The sequence below is a fragment of the Drosophila subpulchrella genome, unplaced genomic scaffold, assembly GCF_014743375.2.
Source record: "Drosophila subpulchrella strain 33 F10 #4 breed RU33 unplaced genomic scaffold, RU_Dsub_v1.1 Primary Assembly Seq403, whole genome shotgun sequence".
Lineage (NCBI taxonomy): Eukaryota > Metazoa > Arthropoda > Insecta > Diptera > Drosophilidae > Drosophila > Drosophila subpulchrella.
Window position 1 is genome coordinate 5001 of NW_023665626.1, and position 23023 is coordinate 28023.

At 40.2% G+C, this 23023-nt stretch overlaps 3 non-coding genes and 1 pseudogene across 3 annotated transcripts in view; all 4 read left to right on the top strand.

The window, feature by feature from the left end:
• Positions 1-3634, top strand: part of LOC119562243 — a 3971-nt gene extending 337 nt beyond the window's left edge. The window contains exon 1 of the ribosomal RNA XR_005221784.1: positions 1-3634. This exon is cut by the window's left edge and continues 337 nt beyond it. This is a non-coding gene — a ribosomal RNA (large subunit ribosomal RNA).
• A 5985-nt stretch (positions 3635-9619) lies between these two features.
• On the top strand, positions 9620-11614 carry LOC119562249. The gene has a single exon (XR_005221788.1). It is a non-coding gene; the product is annotated as a small subunit ribosomal RNA (ribosomal RNA).
• Positions 11615-12273: 659 nt separating this feature from the next.
• LOC119562245 lies at positions 12274-12452 on the top strand. Its single transcript, XR_005221785.1, has one exon. It is a non-coding gene; the product is annotated as a 5.8S ribosomal RNA (ribosomal RNA).
• Positions 12453-12853: 401 nt separating this feature from the next.
• Positions 12854-22316, top strand: LOC119562244 (annotated as a pseudogene).
• The last annotated feature ends 707 nt before the right edge of the window (positions 22317-23023 follow it).

The following is a 23023-nucleotide window of genomic DNA, read 5'->3' on the forward strand; positions in this document are numbered from 1 at the left end:
ATAACCATGAGACCGATAGTAAACAAGTACCGTGAGGGAAAGTTGAAAAGAACTCTGAATAGAGAGTTAAACAGTACGTGAAACTGCTTAGAGGTTAAGCCCGATGAACCTGAATATCCGTTATGGAAAATTCATCATTAAAATTGTAATATTTAAACAATATTATGATAATAGTGTGCATTTTTTCCATATAAGGACATTGTAATCTATTAGCATACAAAATTTATCATAAAATATAACTTATAGTTTATTCAAATTAATTTGCTTGCATTTTAACACAGAATAAATGTTATTAATTTGATAAAGTGCTGATAGATTTATATGAATACAGTGCGTTAATTTTTCGGAATTATATAATGGCATAATTATCATTGATTTTTGTGTTTATTATATGCACTTGTATGATTAACAATGCGAAAGATTCAGGATACCTTCGGGACCCGTCTTGAAACACGGACCAAGGAGTCTAACATATGTGCAAGTTATTGGGATATAAACCTAATAGCGTAATTAACTTGACTAATAATGGGATTAGTTTTTTAACTATTTATAGCTAATTAACACAATCCCGGGGCGTTCTATATAGTTATGTATAATGATATTTATATTATTTATGCCTCTAACTGGAACGTACCTTGAGCATATATGCTGTGACCCGAAAGATGGTGAACTATACTTGATCAGGTTGAAGTCAGGGGAAACCCTGATGGAAGACCGAAACAGTTCTGACGTGCAAATCGATTGTCAGAATTGAGTATAGGGGCGAAAGACCAATCGAACCATCTAGTAGCTGGTTCCTTCCGAAGTTTCCCTCAGGATAGCTGGTGCATTTTAATGTTATATAAAATAATCTTATCTGGTAAAGCGAATGATTAGAGGCCTTAGGGTCGAAACGATCTTAACCTATTCTCAAACTTTAAATGGGTAAGAACCTTAACTTTCTTGATATGAAGTTCAAGGTTATGATATAATGTGCCCAGTGGGCCACTTTTGGTAAGCAGAACTGGCGCTGTGGGATGAACCAAACGTAATGTTACGGTGCCCAAATTAACAACTCATGCAGATACCATGAAAGGCGTTGGTTGCTTAAAACAGCAGGACGGTGATCATGGAAGTCGAAATCCGCTAAGGAGTGTGTAACAACTCACCTGCCGAAGCAACTAGCCCTTAAAATGGATGGCGCTTAAGTTGTATACCTATACATTACCGCTAAAGTAGATGATTTATATTACTTGTGATATAAATTTTGAAACTTTAGTGAGTAGGAAGGTACAATGGTATGCGTAGAAGTGTTTGGCGTAAGCCTGCATGGAGCTGCCATTGGTACAGATCTTGGTGGTAGTAGCAAATAATCGAATGAGACCTTGGAGGACTGAAGTGGAGAAGGGTTTCGTGTGAACAGTGGTTGATCACGAGTTAGTCGGTCCTAAGTTCAAGGCGAAAGCCGAAAATTTTCAAGTAAAACACAAATGCCATACAAATATAATTATATTATATAAATCAAGCTAATTAATATACTTGAATAATTTTGAACGAAAGGGAATACGGTTCCAATTCCGTAACCTGTTGAGTATCCGTTTGTTATTAAATATGGGCCTCGTGCTCATCCTGGCAACAGGAACGACCATAAAGAAGCCGTCGAGAGATATCGGAAGAGTTTTCTTTTCTGTTTTATAGCCGTACTACCATGGAAGTCTTTCGCAGAGAGATATGGTAGATGGGCTAGAAGAGCATGACATATACTGTTGTGTCGATATTTTCTCCTCGGACCTTGAAAATTTATGGTGGGGACACGCAAACTTCTCAACAGGCCGTACCAATATCCGCAGCTGGTCTCCAAGGTGAAGAGTCTCTAGTCGATAGAATAATGTAGGTAAGGGAAGTCGGCAAATTAGATCCGTAACTTCGGGATAAGGATTGGCTCTGAAGATTGAGATAGTCGGGCTTGATTGGGAAACAATAACATGGTTTATGTGCTCGTTCTGGGTAAATAGAGTGTCTGGCATTTATGTTGGTCACTTGTTCCCCGGATAGTTTAGTTACGTAGCCAATTGTGGAACTTTCTTGCTAAAATTTTTAAGAATACTAATTGGGTTAAACCAATTAGTTCTTATTAATTATAACGATTATCAATTAACAATCAATTCAGAACTGGCACGGACTTGGGGAATCCGACTGTCTAATTAAAACAAAGCATTGTGATGGCCCTAGCGGGTGTTGACACAATGTGATTTCTGCCCAGTGCTCTGAATGTCAAAGTGAAGAAATTCAAGTAAGCGCGGGTCAACGGCGGGAGTAACTATGACTCTCTTAAGGTAGCCAAATGCCTCGTCATCTAATTAGTGACGCGCATGAATGGATTAACGAGATTCCTACTGTCCCTATCTACTATCTAGCGAAACCACAGCCAAGGGAACGGGCTTGGAATAATTAGCGGGGAAAGAAGACCCTTTTGAGCTTGACTCTAATCTGGCAGTGTAAGGAGACATAAGAGGTGTAGAATAAGTGGGAGATATTAGACTTCGGTTTGGTATCGCCAATGAAATACCACTACTCTTATTGTTTCCTTACTTACTTGATTAAATGGAACGTGTATCATTTCCTAGCCATTATACGGATATATTTATTATATCTTATGGTATTGGGTTTTGATGCAAGCTTCTTGATCAAAGTATCACGAGTTTGTTATATAATCGCAAACAAATTCTTTAATAAAACGGTGCATTTATGTATTTTTGATTTGAAAATTTGGTATAACTCCAATTACTCAGGTATGATCCAATTCAAGGACATTGCCAGGTAGGGAGTTTGACTGGGGCGGTACATCTCTCAAATAATAACGGAGGTGTCCCAAGGCCAGCTCAGTGCGGACAGAAACCACACATAGAGCAAAAGGGCAAATGCTGACTTGATCTCGGTGTTCAGTACACACAGGGACAGCAAAAGCTCGGCCTATCGATCCTTTTGGTTTAAAGAGTTTTTAACAAGAGGTGTCAGAAAAGTTACCATAGGGATAACTGGCTTGTGGCGGCCAAGCGTTCATAGCGACGTCGCTTTTTGATCCTTCGATGTCGGCTCTTCCTATCATTGTGAAGCAAAATTCACCAAGCGTTGGATTGTTCACCCATGCAAGGGAACGTGAGCTGGGTTTAGACCGTCGTGAGACAGGTTAGTTTTACCCTACTAATGACAAAACGTTGTTGCGACAGCATTCCTGCGTAGTACGAGAGGAACCGCAGGTACGGACCAATGGCACAATACTTGTTCGAGCGAACAGTGGTATGACGCTACGTCCGTTGGATTATGCCTGAACGCCTCTAAGGTCGTATCCGTGCTGGACTGCAATGATAAATAAGGGGCAATTTGCATTGTATGGCTTCTAAACCATTTAAAGTTTATAATTTACTTTATAAACGACAATGGATGTGATGCCAATGTAATTTGTAACATAGTAAATTGGGAGGATCTTTGATCACCTGATGCCGCGCTAGTTACATATAAAAGCATTATTTAATACAATGACAAAGCCTAGAATCAATTGTAAACGACTTTTGTAACAGGCAAGGTGTTGTAAGTGGTTGAGCAGCTGCCATACTGCGATCCACTGAAGCTTATCCTTTGCTTGATGATTCGATAATAAAGATGTTGCAAGCGGGCATAATCATTATGCTTGCTTGCAGCATCGCACGCCACTTTGTTTGTGGTGTGTAAGGTAGGGAAGAAGAAATATAAAAGACCTAAATTGGAAACATCAATATATAAGTAAATATTGAACAAACAAAATGTATCGTCATCTTATTAGTGACGCGATGATAAAGTGGCAAACATATTCCATGTATAAATATTCCTATGGTATTAAAATTCAAGTAAAGAGGACATATATAAAAGTTTGTATATATGGTTCATTCAATGGTAGCAGCGGTTGGTTGGTTGGTGTCTGCTCCTCTTATTGTTCAAAACTTATGTTATGGTAGCAAGTCTATATCGTCATATTATTAGTGACGCGAAAAAGTAGTGGCAAAACATATTCCATGTATAAATAAATATTCCTATGGTATTGAAATTCAAGTAAAGAGGCCATTCAAGTAAAGAGGACTTATATAAATATAAGTATATATAATGGTAGCAGCGCGGTTGGTTGGTTGGTGTGTCTGCTCCTCTTATTGTTCAAAACTTATGTTATGGTAGCAAGACTGTATCGTCATATTATTAGTGACGCGAAAAAGTAGTGGCAAAACATATTCCATGTATAAATATTCCTATGGTATTGAAATTCAACTAAAGAGGACATATAAAATTACTATCAATGGTAGCAGTGGTTGGTTGGTTGGTGGTTGGTTGGCGGCTGCTCCTATTATTGTTCAAGACTTATGTTATGGTAGCAAGTCTGTATCGTCATATTAATTATTAGTGACGCGAAAAAGTAGTGGAAATCATATTCCATGTATAAATAGATTCCTATGGTAATGAAATTTTCAAGTAAAGAGAGGACCATTCAAGTAAGAGGACATATAAAAAGTAAGTATATGTTCCTCCAATGGTAGCAGTGGTTGGTTGGTTGGCGGCTGATCCTCTTATTGTTCAAAACTTATTTTATCAATATGAGTTTGGCAATACAATAAAGAAGACCAATCTAATCCATATAAAACTAAATGTATTATATGGATATGCTTAGGAAACCCATATATTCATAAAAAAAAATTATGTATAGAAAATTATACATATATCTTTTATATAAATGAATCGTATGGATATCGCCTTATGGTAGGTATAATAACTTTTTAAGGCATAATAATGTATAATATAGAAAATATACATTGAAATATAAATGCATTTTTATAGATATGGCGGCATATAAGTGCCATATACACAAGAATAAATAATAGAATTTACCAATATATAATTAAAATGAGATATATAAACCTAGTGAGGGGCTGCACTAGTATATGAATCGTATGGATATGGCTTATAGGTATAATACCTATAAGGCATAATAATGTATAATATAATAAATATAAATTAAGATATGAATGAATTATATAAATATGGCATAGAAATGCCATATATACATAAGAATAAATGGTAGAATTTACCCATATATCACTGAAACACGATATATAAACCTAATGATAGCTGGCACTAGTACTGTAAACATGCACGCAATAGTGCGTGGGGTAAAAAACTACTATAGGGAGGTGGTCGTTGGCGGGCCCCTCCTCGTATTGGTCAAAACTTATGTTATGCATATGAATTTGTCAATACTATATAGAACGCCAAGCATATCCATATAAACTATGGATATGCATAGAAATCCATACAAAAGTAAAAAAAAATTATGTATAGAAAAATATACATATATTTATATAAGTGAATCGTATGGATATGGCTTATAGGTATAATACCTATAAGGCATAATAATGTATAACAAGTAAATATACATTGAAATGTGAATGCATTGTATGGATATGGCATATAAATGCCATATATATAGAAATAAATTGTATATCAATGATATAACAATTATAAACCTAGTGAGGGGCGGCACTAGTGAATGAATCGTATGGATATGGCTTATAGGTATAATACCTATAAGGCATAATAATGTATAATATAATAAATATACATTAAGATATGAATGGATTGTATAAATATGGCATAGAAATGCCATATACATAAGAATAAATGGTAGAATTTACCCATATATCACTGAAACACGATATATAAACCTAGTGATAGCTGGCACTAGTACTGTAAACAGGCACGCAATAGTGCGTGGGGTAAAAAACTACTATAGGGAGGTGGTCGTTGGCGGGCCCCTCCTCGTATTGGTCAAAACTTATGTTATGCATATGAATTTGTCAATACTATATAGAACGCCAAGCATATCCATATAAACTATGGATATGCATAGAAATCCATACAAAAGTAAAAAAAAATTATGTATAGAAAAATATACATATATTTATATAAGTGAATCGTATGGATATGGCTTATAGGTATAATACCTATAAGGCATAATAATGTATAACAAGTAAATATACATTGAAATGTGAATGCATTGTATGGATATGGCATATAAATGCCATATATATAGAAATAAATTGTATATCAATGATATAACAATTATAAACCTAGTGAGGGGCGGCACTAGTGAATGAATCGTATGGATATGGCTTATAGGTATAATACCTATAAGGCATAATAATGTATAATATAATAAATATACATTAAGATATGAATGGATTGTATAAATATGGCATAGAAATGCCATATACATAAGAATAAATGGTAGAATTTACCCATATATCACTGAAACACGATATATAAACCTAGTGATAGCTGGCACTAGTACTGTAAACAGGCACGCAAGTAGTGCGTGGGGTAAAAAACTACTATAGGGAGGTGGTCGTTGGCGGGCCCCTCCTCGTATTGGTCAAAACTTATGTTATGCATATGAATTTGTCAATACTATATAGAACGCCAAGCATATCCATATAAACTATGGATATGCATAGAAAATCCATACAAAAGTAAAAAAAAAATTATGTATAGAAAAATATACATATATTTATATAAGTGAATCGTATGGATATGGCTTATAGGTATAATACCTATAAGGCATAATAATGTATAACAAGTAAATATACATTGAAATGTGAATGCATTGTATGGATATGGCATATAAATGCCATATATATAGAAATAAATTGTATATCAATGATATAACAATTATAAACCTAGTGAGGGGCGGCACTAGTGAATGAATCGTATGGATATGGCTTATAGGTATAATACCTATAAGGCATAATAATGTATAATATAATAAATATACATTAAGATATGAATGGATTGTATAAATATGGCATAGAAATGCCATATACATAAGAATAAATGGTAGAATTTACCCATATATCACTGAAACACGATATATAAACCTAGTGATAGCTGGCACTAGTACTGTAAACAGGCACGCAAGTAGTGCGTGGGGTAAAAAACTACTATAGGGAGGTGGTCGTTGGCGGGCCCCTCCTCGTATTGGTCAAAACTTATGTTATGCATATGAATTTGTCAATACTATATAGAACGCCAAGCATATCCATATAAACTATGGATATGCATAGAAAATCCATACAAAAGTAAAAAAAAAATTATGTATAGAAAAATATACATATATTTATATAAGTGAATCGTATGGATATGGCTTATAGGTATAATACCTATAAGGCATAATAATGTATAACAAGTAAATATACATTGAAATGTGAATGCATTGTATGGATATGGCATATAAATGCCATATATATAGAAATAAATTGTATATCAATGATATAACAATTATAAACCTAGTGAGGGGCGGCACTAGTGAATGAATCGTATGGATATGGCTTATAGGTATAATACCTATAAGGCATAATAATGTATAATATAATAAATATACATTAAGATATGAATGGATTGTATAAATATGGCATAGAAATGCCATATACATAAGAATAAATGGTAGAATTTACCCATATATCACTGAAACACGATATATAAACCTAGTGATAGCTGGCACTAGTACTGTAAACAGGCACGCAAGTAGTGCGTGGGGTAAAAAACTACTATAGGGAGGTGGTCGTTGGCGGGCCCCTCCTCGTATTGGTCAAAACTTATGTTATGCATATGAATTTGTCAATACTATATAGAACGCCAAGCATATCCATATAAACTATGGATATGCATAGAAATCCATACAAAAGTAAAAAAAAATTATGTATAGAAAAAATATACATATATTTATATAAGTGAATCGTATGGATATGGCTTATAGGTATAATACCTATAAGGCATAATAATGTATAACAAGTAAATATACATTGAAATGTGAATGCATTGTATGGATATGGCATATAAATGCCATATATATAGAAATAAATTGTATATCAATGATATAACAATTATAAACCTAGTGAGGGGCGGCACTAGTGAATGAATCGTATGGATATGGCTTATAGGTATAATACCTATAAGGCATAATAATGTATAATATAATAAATATACATTAAGATATGAATGGATTGTATAAATATGGCATAGAAATGCCATATACATAAGAATAAATGGTAGAATTTACCCATATATCACTGAAACACGATATATAAACCTAGTGATAGCTGGCACTAGTACTGTAAACAGGCACGCAAGTAGTGCGTGGGGTAAAAAACTACTATAGGGAGGTGGTCGTTGGCGGGCCCCTCCTCGTATTGGTCAAAACTTATGTTATGCGTAAACATATGATTTGTCAATACTATAAAGAAAACTTGTTTTGTACATACAAAACTAAATGAATTATATGGATATTGAAAAATAAATGGCATTATATCCATATAATGAAAATATACTTGTATTCTCTTATTATAAGAGAGAATACCGTATAGTTGGTTGGCAAAGACAATTGAAAATACCCGAATTGCAGATGATGGGTTCAAAAACTACTATAGGGTGGTGTAGCAAATAATATGAAGATGATATATCCATATAATGGATATACACTAGTATTCTCTTATTATAATAGAGAATACCATATAAATGGTTGGCAAAGACAATTGAAAATACCCGAATTGAAGTTGACGGGTTCAAAAACTATTATAGGGTGATGTAGCAAATAAAATAATGAAGATATATCCATATAATGGAATTATATGTGTATTCTCTTATTATATGAGAGAGTACCAAACGGTTGATTGGCAAAGACAATTGAAAATACCCGAATTAAAGATATTGGGTCCAAAAACTACTATAGGATGGTCAATGGGCCGGCCATCTACTATTGACGTGACAAAATACTGTCTGTCGGTAGAGAAGATATTAATCCGTCAAATTTGTTTCTTTATTCATTTATGAATATGAGACTTGGCTCCACGGTTAATATTTTAAGCCCAAAGATAATAATGTTGAAACAAAGGCCAAGGTTTCTATTATACATAGAATAACAAATTGTTTCCGAACTTTATCGTTAATCCAAATAAATAATTACAATTGAGGCAGGCTAATAATGATATATATTTTGTATTGATAATCTTGATATATATGTATATTGGTCTGCCATTATCACATACTGAGTTATGTGATAATTCCCTGCGGGGATAAATTAAAAGAGGTGTCCCTATATTAAAAGAAAATAATATATATATATATTATTTTTCTAACGTACATATCATATATGCGCTCGGTTTTATATTATATATTACCAAAGAGTCTTATATGAATATATACAGATAAATTTTAAATTTATCATCAAAATACAAATGATTTAATTCAATATTTTATATTGGTTAAACAAAAATTGTACATGTGTGGATACAATAATGACGTATGTCGAACAAAAAAGATATTTTAGAATGAAATATGCAAATATAAAGAAAATTATTACGTATTACGAAAAAAAATATTGTGTTTTTAACATCAATAATTAAAAAACTTGTTATTATTAGTGGCGGAACAAGTATATATTGTGAAAACAACAAACGTATACGAATGCTATATAAAAATGGCCGTATTCGATAGAAAACAATCTATAAAATTTATATTGCTAATTTCTATTCAAAAATATGAATGAAATATGAATAAAAACATTATTCTGGTTGATCCTGCCAGTAGTTATATGCTTGTCTCAAAGATTAAGCCATGCATGTCTAAGTACACACGAATTAAAAGTGAAACCGCAAAAGGCTCATTATATCAGTTATGGTTCCTTAGATCGTTAACAGTTACTTGGATAACTGTGGTAATTCTAGAGCTAATACATGCAATTAAAACATGAACCTTATGGGACATGTGCTTTTATTAGGCTAAAACCAAGCGATCGCAAGATCGTTATATTGGTTGAACTCTAGATAACATGCAGATCGTATGGTCTTGTACCGACGACAGATCTTTCAAATGTCTGCCCTATCAACTTTTGATGGTAGTATCTAGGACTACCATGGTTGCAACGGGTAACGGGGAATCAGGGTTCGATTCCGGAGAGGGAGCCTGAGAAACGGCTACCACATCTAAGGAAGGCAGCAGGCGCGTAAATTACCCACTCCCAGCTCGGGGAGGTAGTGACGAAAAATAACAATACAGGACTCATATCCGAGGCCCTGTAATTGGAATGAGTACACTTTAAATCCTTTAACAAGGACCAATTGGAGGGCAAGTCTGGTGCCAGCAGCCGCGGTAATTCCAGCTCCAATAGCGTATATTAAAGTTGTTGCGGTTAAAACGTTCGTAGTTGAACTTGTGCTTCATACGGGTAGTACAACTTACAATTGTGGTTAGTACTATACCTTTATGTATGTAAGCGTATTACCGGTGGAGTTCTTACATGTGCTTAGATACTTGTATTTTTTCATATGTTCCTCCTATTTAAAAACCTGCATTAGTGCTCTTAAACGAGTGTTATTGTGGGCCGGTACAATTACTTTGAACAAATTAGAGTGCTTAAAGCAGGCTTCAAATGCCTGAATATTCTGTGCATGGGATAATGAAATAAGACCTCTGTTCTGCTTTCATTGGTTTTCAGATCAAGAGGTAATGATTAATAGAAGCAGTTTGGGGGCATTAGTATTACGACGCGAGAGGTGAAATTCTTGGACCGTCGTAAGACTAACTTAAGCGAAAGCATTTGCCAAAGATGTTTTCATTAATCAAGAACGAAAGTTAGAGGTTCGAAGGCGATCAGATACCGCCCTAGTTCTAACCATAAACGATGCCAGCTAGCAATTGGGTGTAGCTACTTTTATGGCTCTCTCAGTCGCTTCCCGGGAAACCAAAGCTTTTGGGCTCCGGGGGAAGTATGGTTGCAAAGCTGAAACTTAAAGGAATTGACGGAAGGGCACCACCAGGAGTGGAGCCTGCGGCTTAATTTGACTCAACACGGGAAAACTTACCAGGTCCGAACATAAGTGTGTAAGACAGATTGATAGCTCTTTCTCGAATCTATGGGTGGTGGTGCATGGCCGTTCTTAGTTCGTGGAGTGATTTGTCTGGTTAATTCCGATAACGAACGAGACTCAAATATATTAAATAGATATCTTCAGGATTATGGTGTTGAAGCTTATATAGCCTTCATTCATGGTGGCAGTAAAATGTTTATTGTGTTTGAATGTGTTTATATAAGTGGAGCCGTACCTGTTGGTTTGTCCCATTATAAGGACACTAGCTTCTTAAATGGACAAATTGCGTCTAGCAATAATGAGATTGAGCAATAACAGGTCTGTGATGCCCTTAGATGTCCTGGGCTGCACGCGCGCTACAATGAAAGTATCAACGTGTATTTCCTAGACCGAGAGGTCCGGGTAAACCGCTGAACCACTTTCATGCTTGGGATTGTGAACTGAAACTGTTCACATGAACTTGGAATTCCCAGTAAGTGTGAGTCATTAACTCGCATTGATTACGTCCCTGCCCTTTGTACACACCGCCCGTCGCTACTACCGATTGAATTATTTAGTGAGGTCTCCGGACGTGATCACTGTGACGCCTTGTGTGTTACGGTTGTTTCGCAAAAGTTGACCGAACTTGATTATTTAGAGGAAGTAAAAGTCGTAACAAGGTTTCCGTAGGTGAACCTGCGGAAGGATCATTATTGTTTAATATCCTTACCGTTAATAAAAAAATTTGTTTTTATTATAATAATATAATATATTATAGTAATACAAATAAAATATAAATTGCCAAAAATATGATCTTTTATAGATCAAATATAAAATTTCGAACAAGCAAATCGAAATAATAATTGTAATAATAAATATATTATTGCATTAAATAAGAGATAAATAAATAAGCAAAAGCAAACAAATAACAAATTCGAACAAGCAAATCGAAATTATTAAATTTATTTAATATTATTATTATATTGTATATTAAATGCAATTAATTAATAAAACACTGTGTGTATATGGACCATAATATACACGCGTTGCGATATGTATTGTTCATCTCAGTTATGCGCATACATTGGATAATGCAACAACCTAAAATGTACAATGTTGTACCTGATTATTACAGGTTAATGTTTTATATAAATTTCAATATATATCGCTAAAAAAAAGTATTAATACCGTAAATGCCATTTAAAAAATACTTGATATATTATTGGTTATATGAAACTAAGACATTTCGCAGCATTCGTTTTAGGTATAAAAATCAATTTATTGAAGGAATTGATATATGCCAGTAAAATGGTGTATTTTTAATTTCTTTCAATAAAAACATATATGACAAAATTACCAAACCAATATATAAAACTCTAAGCGGTGGATCACTCGGCTCATGGGTCGATGAAGAACGCAGCAAACTGTGCGTCATCGTGTGAACTGCAGGACACATGAACATCGACATTTTGAACGCATATCGCAGTCCATGCTGTTATGTACTTTAATTAATTTTATAGTGCTGCTTGGACTACATATGGTTGAGGGTTGTAAGACTATGCTAATTAAGTTGTTTATATAAATTTTATAATGAAATTTTATAAGCATATGGTATATTATTGGATAATAATAATTTAATTATTATATTATTCATAATATTAACAAATATATGAAAAACATTATCTCACATTAGTAAATAATTTGAATGTGAAAAACGAAGAGAAATATTTTCTTTTTCAATCAAATAATACTGAGAAATGTCTAGCATAAAAAATTTATCTAGAATTGTCTCTTATTAAAGATTAGTAAATAGAAAGCCGTTGACAATATTATTATTCTTCGTTGATTCGTTAGACCAAACAAATGCCATACAAATATATAAAATATATAACGAATTTAATAAAATGTTTTATCATTATATATAAAGAATTAATTGCAAAAAAAGTTATACACAACCTCAACTCATATGGGACTACCCCCTGAATTTAAGCATATTAATTAGGGGAGGAAAAGAAACTAACCAGGATTTTCTTAGTAGCGGCGAGCGAAAAGAAATCAGTTCAGCACTAAGTCACTTTGTCTATATGGCAAATGTGAGATGCAGTGTATGGAGCGTCAATATTCTAGTATGAGAAATTAACGATTTAAGTCCTTCTTAAATGAGGCCATTTACCCATAGAGGGTGCCAGGCCCGTATAACGTTAATGATTACTAGATGATGTTTCCAAAGAGTCGTGTTGCTTGATAGTGCAGCACTAAGTGGGTGGTAAACTCCATCTAAAACTAAATATAACCATGAGACCGATAGTAAACAAGTACCGTGAGGGAAAGTTGAAAAGAACTCTGAATAGAGAGTTAAACAGTACGTGAAACTGCTTAGAGGTTAAGCCCGATGAACCTGAATATCCGTTATGGAAAATTCATCATTAAAATTGTAATATTTAAACAATATTATGATAATAGTGTGCATTTTTTCCATATAAGGACATTGTAATCTATTAGCATACAAAATTTATCATAAAATATAACTTATAGTTTATTCAAATTAATTTGCTTGCATTTTAACACAGAATAAATGTTATTAATTTGATAAAGTGCTGATAGATTTATATGAATACAGTGCGTTAATTTTTCGGAATTATATAATGGCATAATTATCATTGATTTTTGTGTTTATTATATGCACTTGTATGATTAACAATGCGAAAGATTCAGGATACCTTCGGGACCCGTCTTGAAACACGGACCAAGGAGTCTAACATATGTGCAAGTTATTGGGATATAAACCTAATAGCGTAATTAACTTGACTAATAATGGGATTAGTTTTTTAACTATTTATAGCTAATTAACACAATCCCGGGGCGTTCTATATAGTTATGTATAATGATATTTATATTATTTATGCCTCTAACTGGAACGTACCTTGAGCATATATGCTGTGACCCGAAAGATGGTGAACTATACTTGATCAGGTTGAAGTCAGGGGAAACCCTGATGGAAGACCGAAACAGTTCTGACGTGCAAATCGATTGTCAGAATTGAGTATAGGGGCGAAAGACCAATCGAACCATCTAGTAGCTGGTTCCTTCCGAAGTTTCCCTCAGGATAGCTGGTGCATTTTAATGTTATATAAAATAATCTTATCTGGTAAAGCGAATGATTAGAGGCCTTAGGGTCGAAACGATCTTAACCTATTCTCAAACTTTAAATGGGTAAGAACCTTAACTTTCTTGATATGAAGTTCAAGGTTATGATATAATGTGCCCAGTGGGCCACTTTTGGTAAGCAGAACTGGCGCTGTGGGATGAACCAAACGTAATGTTACGGTGCCCAAATTAACAACTCATGCAGATACCATGAAAGGCGTTGGTTGCTTAAAACAGCAGGACGGTGATCATGGAAGTCGAAATCCGCTAAGGAGTGTGTAACAACTCACCTGCCGAAGCAACTAGCCCTTAAAATGGATGGCGCTTAAGTTGTATACCTATACATTACCGCTAAAGTAGATGATTTATATTACTTGTGATATAAATTTTGAAACTTTAGTGAGTAGGAAGGTACAATGGTATGCGTAGAAGTGTTTGGCGTAAGCCTGCATGGAGCTGCCATTGGTACAGATCTTGGTGGTAGTAGCAAATAATCGAATGAGACCTTGGAGGACTGAAGTGGAGAAGGGTTTCGTGTGAACAGTGGTTGATCACGAGTTAGTCGGTCCTAAGTTCAAGGCGAAAGCCGAAAATTTTCAAGTAAAACACAAATGCCATACAAATATAATTATATTATATAAATCAAGCTAATTAATATACTTGAATAATTTTGAACGAAAGGGAATACGGTTCCAATTCCGTAACCTGTTGAGTATCCGTTTGTTATTAAATATGGGCCTCGTGCTCATCCTGGCAACAGGAACGACCATAAAGAAGCCGTCGAGAGATATCGGAAGAGTTTTCTTTTCTGTTTTATAGCCGTACTACCATGGAAGTCTTTCGCAGAGAGATATGGTAGATGGGCTAGAAGAGCATGACATATACTGTTGTGTCGATATTTTCTCCTCGGACCTTGAAAATTTATGGTGGGGACACGCAAACTTCTCAACAGGCCGTACCAATATCCGCAGCTGGTCTCCAAGGTGAAGAGTCTCTAGTCGATAGAATAATGTAGGTAAGGGAAGTCGGCAAATTAGATCCGTAACTTCGGGATAAGGATTGGCTCTGAAGATTGAGATAGTCGGGCTTGATTGGGAAACAATAACATGGTTTATGTGCTCGTTCTGGGTAAATAGAGTGTCTGGCATTTATGTTGGTCACTTGTTCCCCGGATAGTTTAGTTACGTAGCCAATTGTGGAACTTTCTTGCTAAAATTTTTAAGAATACTAATTGGGTTAAACCAATTAGTTCTTATTAATTATAACGATTATCAATTAACAATCAATTCAGAACTGGCACGGACTTGGGGAATCCGACTGTCTAATTAAAACAAAGCATTGTGATGGCCCTAGCGGGTGTTGACACAATGTGATTTCTGCCCAGTGCTCTGAATGTCAAAGTGAAGAAATTCAAGTAAGCGCGGGTCAACGGCGGGAGTAACTATGACTCTCTTAAGGTAGCCAAATGCCTCGTCATCTAATTAGTGACGCGCATGAATGGATTAACGACGGACGTGTGTTTTTTCGTGGTCCCAATCAGTCGGTCATATCTCGGAAAGTACGTGGTGTACAAAGTTAAAATTTGCGTCAAAATTCGTGCCTTTGCGAAAGGAGTACGGTGGTGTAAAAACATTTAGGAAAAGTCAGCGGTGAGCGGAGTAATCGGAGTTTTCCTTTGTGGAAAATTCCACACGTGCGCGCGCCGCGTGTGCTTGGAGAGCGCTTTCGAGAGAGCGCTTTCGTGAGAGAGCTTTCGCGAGAGCGTTTGGCGTCAGGTGTTCCCTCTCGCGTGATTCCTCTCGCGCGTCAGCTGTGCGTGTACCGCCTAAGCTTTCTTATCGGGTAAGTGAGCTTGCTCGAGAAAAAGTTTAGAGGGTAGGTGGGCGATGGCTCCATCTCCGATGGAGACGGAGGGCGGATGCTCGGGCAGCGAATCTGCCAGCAGTCGAGGTAGCGTCAATGTTGGACGAAAAGGCCGCCCGAAGGGGAAGCGTGGACGAGGTGCTGCCGCAAGGGACGCCTCGCAGGCAAAGATTGTTGCCGTGGATGGAGTTGGAGGCGGGCCAGAGCCCCTTGTAGAGGAGACGCTCTCTTCTCTGGAGATGCCGCCGCCGCCCGCTCCCGCTGCCGCCGCCCCCACTGCTGCTGTAGTAGCTGCAGCTGCTACTGCTGCTGCCGCTGCCGCTGCTGCTGCCGCTGCCGACGCCGCTGAAGCCTCGACATCAGCCGCTGCAGCAAAAGTCGCCGTTGGAGTTGAGGTCGTAGTCCCCTCTCCCCCTCCCGTTGTTCGCTCGTCGCACTGCTCCATGGAGATCGTGAAGCAAGGATCGTGCCGCGTCGCAGAAGAGTCGACTGCGATCAGGGATGAGCTGCTAGGGCTCATTGTGAATATAGTGTCTGCAAAACTCCAGACGGAGATTATGAAAGTCGCAACGAGGTACGACGGCTTGATCTCGTCGCTGCTTATTAGGAATGCCATCCTCGATGATCGCTACAAGCAGTGCAAAAAGACGCCACCGCCGCCAGCTCAGCGACCAGTCGCTGTTGCTAACCAGCCGTCGTATGCAGCTGCGTACCCCAGCTTGCCAGTGCCTTCTGCCACGCCGATCCCGATGCCGCGAAAGCCGCGGGAGACCTGGTCGGCAGTCGTGCACAGCCCAGACCCGACCATCTCGGGCAAGCAGCTGGCGGAGAAGGTGCGGAAAGAAATCGCTCCTGCACTAGGAGTCCGACTCCATGAAGTCAGGGGATTGGCGCGTGGCGGTGCGGTTATACGTACCCCGTCGTCCAGTGAGCTTAAGCGCGTGATGGCTAACAAGAAGTTCGGCGAGGCCGGACTTGAAATTAAGCAGACCCCGGAACTTAAGCCAAAGGTTGTAGTGAGCAACGTCGACACTGCGCACACGCCCGAGGACTTCATGACGGAGTTGTATAAAAACAACTTCGAGGACAAGATGGACCTGGCACAATTCAAGAGGACGGTGCGGCTCGAAAAGCCCTGGTCGCAGGCTAATGGCGCCACGGTCAACGTGACGCTAGAGGTCGACGCGACGGCACTTGATGTCCTGGACGGAGGAAAAGCCTACATAGGGTGGTTTGCATATAACTGCCGGGCCTTGGTGCGCACTTATGCGTGCCATAGGTGCGTCGGTTTCGACCACAAGGTGGCCAGTTGCAGGATGAAGGAGAGCGACAAGGTCTGCCGACAGTGCGGACAGACTGGCCACAATGCGCGAGGCTGCACCAATCCGGTGGACTGCCGGAATTGCCGCTTCAAGGGCTACCCATCGGCGCACCATATGCTGTCCCCCGGGTGCCCTGTGTATGCGGCGGTGCTGGCGCGGGTGAATGCTAGACATTAAAAATGTATAGCTTCATCCAAGCAAATTGTGGCAAAGGACGAGCTGCTACCATCGAGCTCGGAGTCCGATTGCGAGAGAGCAAGAGCCTGTTCGCACTGGTCCAGGAGCCATATGTGAACGACGGGAGGATGGATGAGCTGCCTGACGGTATAAGGAGTTTTACCGATCGAGGAGGAAAGGCGGCCATCCTAGTTAATCACCAGGATGTCACCTGCATGCAAGTGGAGCCCCTCACCACGGAGTACGGCGTATGTGTGAGCATAAAAGGAAGATTTGGCTTAATCTTTCTATGCTCCGCATATTGTCAGTTTGATGCCGATTTACCACCGTACCTCGCGTACTTGGATGCGGTCCTGCTGCTGGCCAGCAGAACCCCCGCAATCCTTGGCCTTGATGCGAACGCAGCATCCCCCATGTGGTTTAGCAAGCTCCCTCCTCACGCTGAGGGACTTGCAAACTATAATCGGGGTGAGCTGCTGTCTCAGTGGATTGTGGAGAAGGAAGCCGTGGTTCTAAACCAGCCAAGTTCGGTGTACACGTTCGAGTCCAGCAACGGACGGAGCGACATCGACGTGACGATCGCCAACGCTGCAGGATCTATGCTAGCCACATACGAGTGGAGAGTGGACGATTGGGAGTTGAGTGACCACAACATCGTTACTGTTGTGGCCAACCCAACGACCGATACAGCCGTTGAGAGCCTAGCTCCGGTGCCGTCCTGGAACTTCTCCAATGCACGTTGGCGGTTGTTCGAGCAGGAAATGGTGAGTAGGGCAACCGAACTTCCGGAAGACTTCTCAGAATCGCCGCTGGACCAACAAGCCTCTACCCTTCGCAGGATCGTCCACGAAGTGTGCGACCTTGTTCTGGGTAGGAGGACTGCAGGATCGCCGAGATCGAGACCAGGTTGGTGGACCGCTGACCTTAGTGCGATGCGCCGCGAAGTCAGGAGACTTAGGCGCCGACTTCAGGATGCCAGACGTCGTCGCCATGACGACGTGGCCGAGCTTATTGTGCGCGAGCTGAGACTTACCTCGGCCGCCTACAAGAAGCTCATCCTGAGGACGAAGGAGGACAGCTGGAGACGCTTCGTGGGAGAAAATTCACACGATCCCTGGGGGCGCGTCTACAAGATGTGCCGAGGTCGCAAGAAACGGACGGAGATTGGGTGCCTTCGCGTAAATGGCGAGCTAGTCACCAACTGGAGTGACTGTGCGCGTGTGCTCCTCCGCAACTTTTTCCCAGTTGCGGAGTCCGATGCACCGATTGCCTCAGCGGAGGAATTCCCACCGCCCCTGGAAGTTTCTGAGGTTGGTGCTTGTGTCGCTAGGTTGAAGAGCAAACGCTCGCCTGGCATGGACGGCATCAACGGTACGATTTGCAAGGCTGTGTGGCGCGCCATACCTCAGCATCTTACGGCGATGTATTCCAGCTGCATCCGGTCGGGGTACTTCCCTGCTGAGTGGAAATGCCCTCGTGTGGTAGCTCTGCTCAAGGGACCCGACAAGGACAGGTGTGAGCCATCGTCGTACCGCGGCATTTGCCTGCTTCCGGTTTTCGGAAAGGTGCTGGAGGCCATCATGGTAGATCGTGTGAGAGAAGTTCTTCCGGAAGGCTGCAGGTGGCAGTTCGGTTTTCGCCAAGGACGTTGTGTGGAGGATGCTTGGATGCACGTGAAGAGCAGTATTCACGCCAGCCCGGCGAAATACGTGCTCGGCATTTTCGTGGACTTCAAGGGAGCCTTCGACAATGTGGAATGGAGTGCTGCACTGCGCCGACTGGCGGAGTTGGGATGCCGAGAGATGGGCTTGTGGCAGAGCTTCTTCTCAGGCAGAAGAGCAGTCATCCGAAGCAGTTACGAGGAAGTTGATGTCCCCGTAACTAGAGGCTGTCCGCAGGGGTCAATCAGCGGCCCATTCATTTGGGATCTGCTGATGGATGTACTGATCCGGCGCCTTGAGTCGTACTGCACACTGAGTGCGTATGCGGATGATTTGCTGCTTCTCGTCGAGGGAAACTCCCGACTCGCGCTGGAGACAAAAGGAGCGCAACTAATGTCCATCGTTGAAACGTGGGGGATGGAAGTCGGCGTTGCCGTTTCCACCAGTAAGACGGTAATTATGCTGCTTAAAGGAAGCGAACACTTTACGCGTGGCCCTTCGCGTGTACCAAGTCGCCCCCCTGCGGTAAAATTTGCTGGAGCAAACTTGCCGTATGTAAGCAGCTGCCGGTACCTTGGCATCACAGTCAGCGAAGGCTTGAGATTCCTCGAGCACGTCGGGAACCTTCGACAGCGTATGGCTGGAGTCGTTGCAGCATTGGCGCGTGTGCTTCGAGTAGACTGGGGTTTCAGTCCTCGAGCCAGGCGGACCATCTATGCCGGACTCATGGTGCCCTGTGCGCTATTTGGTGCCTCGGTATGGTATGTCACTACGACGCAGCAAGTTGTGGCCAAGAGGCGACTCCTTGCTTGCCAGAGGCTAATCCTTATGGGAAGCCTTCCGGTATGCCGAACAGTGTCCACTGCGGCACTGCAGGTTCTTGCTGGCGTTCCCCCGTTTGATTTAGCTGCCATGCAAATGGCAGTTAAATACAAACTAAAGCGTGGATACCCGCTGGAGGAATACGATCTGCTGTATGGCGAAGACCTCACGAGTCTGAGCTGGGAAGAGAAGATGGTGCGTATGGAGCAGTGCTTACTGCACAGATGGCAGGACAGATGGGATGACGTAGATGCATCTGGACGGGTGACCTACAAGTTCATCCCAGATGTCACTCTGGCATTTCGGAATCCACACTTCGGATTTCCGATGCGCACCGGATTCCTGATCACTGGACACGGATCGTTAAACGCATTTCTGCATAATAGAGCGCTCTCGGACTCTGCCGCATGCTCATGTGGCGATCCAGTTGAGGATTGGCAGCACGTCTTGTGTGACTGCCCCCTCTATGCAGATTTGCGCGACCTTGATGGACTTGGAGTGCAGCGAGATGGTGAAAACTGGACGTTTGGAAGGATTCTGGAGGATGAGGACAGGACTCGACGACTCAACACGTTTGCTGACGAAGCGTTCCGCAGGAGGAGGGACTTTTAGTCCAAAACCCTTGCCGTGTGGTAGCGGCGAAGAATTCTGCCACAGCCTGTCATAGCTTGTCGTAGGAGGCGACTAATATGGCAAATGGTTGCCCCATCCGAGCTTGTCGGAGCTGAAGGGGTGAGGCTCACCGAGCCTGTAATTTCGGTACCACGGGTTGAGCAGCTCCAAGGCTGCTCATTGAGGTTGGCCCCCTTGTGGGAGTATCGTGGTGGCTGTGGTTGACACCTATATCGCGGGTAGAGTCCTCGGGCTCGACGTGGATGTTGCGTTATACAACTCGGGTGCCGTGACCCACAGAACGGTAGAGATTTTAGATAGATCTCGCCCCTACGCAAGGGGGAGTGCTTGCCCGACAAGTAAGCACTCGAATTGCTACTGGGGTGGTTGCTATGTATATAGCTATAGCTTCTAGTCCGGGGCGTTGGTTTGGCGCTTAATCTAGACCCGTGCATTATGTACTCACTTGTGGGTATATTAGAATGCCGTGGTTGTAATCCCTTCATTGCGGAACATGCCACGTTAAATAAAAGCGGAGGGATCCGATTCCCACTGTCCCTATCTACTATCTAGCGAAACCACAGCCAAGGGAACGGGCTTGGAATAATTAGCGGGGAAAGAAGACCCTTTTGAGCTTGACTCTAATCTGGCAGTGTAAGGAGACATAAGAGGTGTAGAATAAGTGGGAGATATTAGACTTCGGTTTGGTATCGCCAATGAAATACCACTACTCTTATTGTTTCCTTACTTACTTGATTAAATGGAACGTGTATCATTTCCTAGCCATTATACGGATATATTTATTATATCTTATGGTATTGGGTTTTGATGCAAGCTTCTTGATCAAAGTATCACGAGTTTGTTATATAATCGCAAACAAATTCTTTAATAAAACGGTGCATTTATGTATTTTTGATTTGAAAATTTGGTATAACTCCAATTACTCAGGTATGATCCAATTCAAGGACATTGCCAGGTAGGGAGTTTGACTGGGGCGGTACATCTCTCAAATAATAACGGAGGTGTCCCAAGGCCAGCTCAGTGCGGACAGAAACCACACATAGAGCAAAAGGGCAAATGCTGACTTGATCTCGGTGTTCAGTACACACAGGGACAGCAAAAGCTCGGCCTATCGATCCTTTTGGTTTAAAGAGTTTTTAACAAGAGGTGTCAGAAAAGTTACCATAGGGATAACTGGCTTGTGGCGGCCAAGCGTTCATAGCGACGTCGCTTTTTGATCCTTCGATGTCGGCTCTTCCTATCATTGTGAAGCAAAATTCACCAAGCGTTGGATTGTTCACCCATGCAAGGGAACGTGAGCTGGGTTTAGACCGTCGTGAGACAGGTTAGTTTTACCCTACTAATGACAAAACGTTGTTGCGACAGCATTCCTGCGTAGTACGAGAGGAACCGCAGGTACGGACCAATGGCACAATACTTGTTCGAGCGAACAGTGGTATGACGCTACGTCCGTTGGATTATGCCTGAACGCCTCTAAGGTCGTATCCGTGCTGGACTGCAATGATAAATAAGGGGCAATTTGCATTGTATGGCTTCTAAACCATTTAAAGTTTATAATTTACTTTATAAACGACAATGGATGTGATGCCAATGTAATTTGTAACATAGTAAATTGGGAGGATCTTTGATCACCTGATGCCGCGCTAGTTACATATAAAAGCATTATTTAATACAATGACAAAGCCTAGAATCAATTGTAAACGACTTTTGTAACAGGCAAGGTGTTGTAAGTGGTTGAGCAGCTGCCATACTGCGATCCACTGAAGCTTATCCTTTGCTTGATGATTCGATAATAAAGATGTTGCAAGCGGGCATAATCATTATGCTTGCTTGCAGCATCGCACGCCACTTTGTTTGTGGTGTGTAAGGTAGGGAAGAAGAAATATAAAAGACCTAAATTGGAAACATCAATATATAAGTAAATATTGAACAAACAAAATGTATCGTCATCTTATTAGTGACGCGATGATAAAGTGGCAAACATATTCCATGTATAAATATTCCTATGGTATTAAAATTCAAGTAAAGAGGACATATATAAAAGTTTGTATATATGGTTCATTCAATGGTAGCAGCGGTTGGTTGGTTGGTGTCTGCTCCTCTTATTGTTCAAAACTTATGTTATGGTAGCAAGTCTATATCGTCATATTATTAGTGACGCGAAAAAGTAGTGGCAAAACATATTCCATGTATAAATAAATATTCCTATGGTATTGAAATTCAAGTAAAGAGGCCATTCAAGTAAAGAGGACTTATATAAATATAAGTATATATAATGGTAGCAGCGCGGTTGGTTGGTTGGTGTGTCTGCTCCTCTTATTGTTCAAAACTTATGTTATGGTAGCAAGACTGTATCGTCATATTATTAGTGACGCGAAAAAGTAGTGGCAAAACATATTCCATGTATAAATATTCCTATGGTATTGAAATTCAACTAAAGAGGACATATAAAATTACTATCAATGGTAGCAGTGGTTGGTTGGTTGGTGGTTGGTTG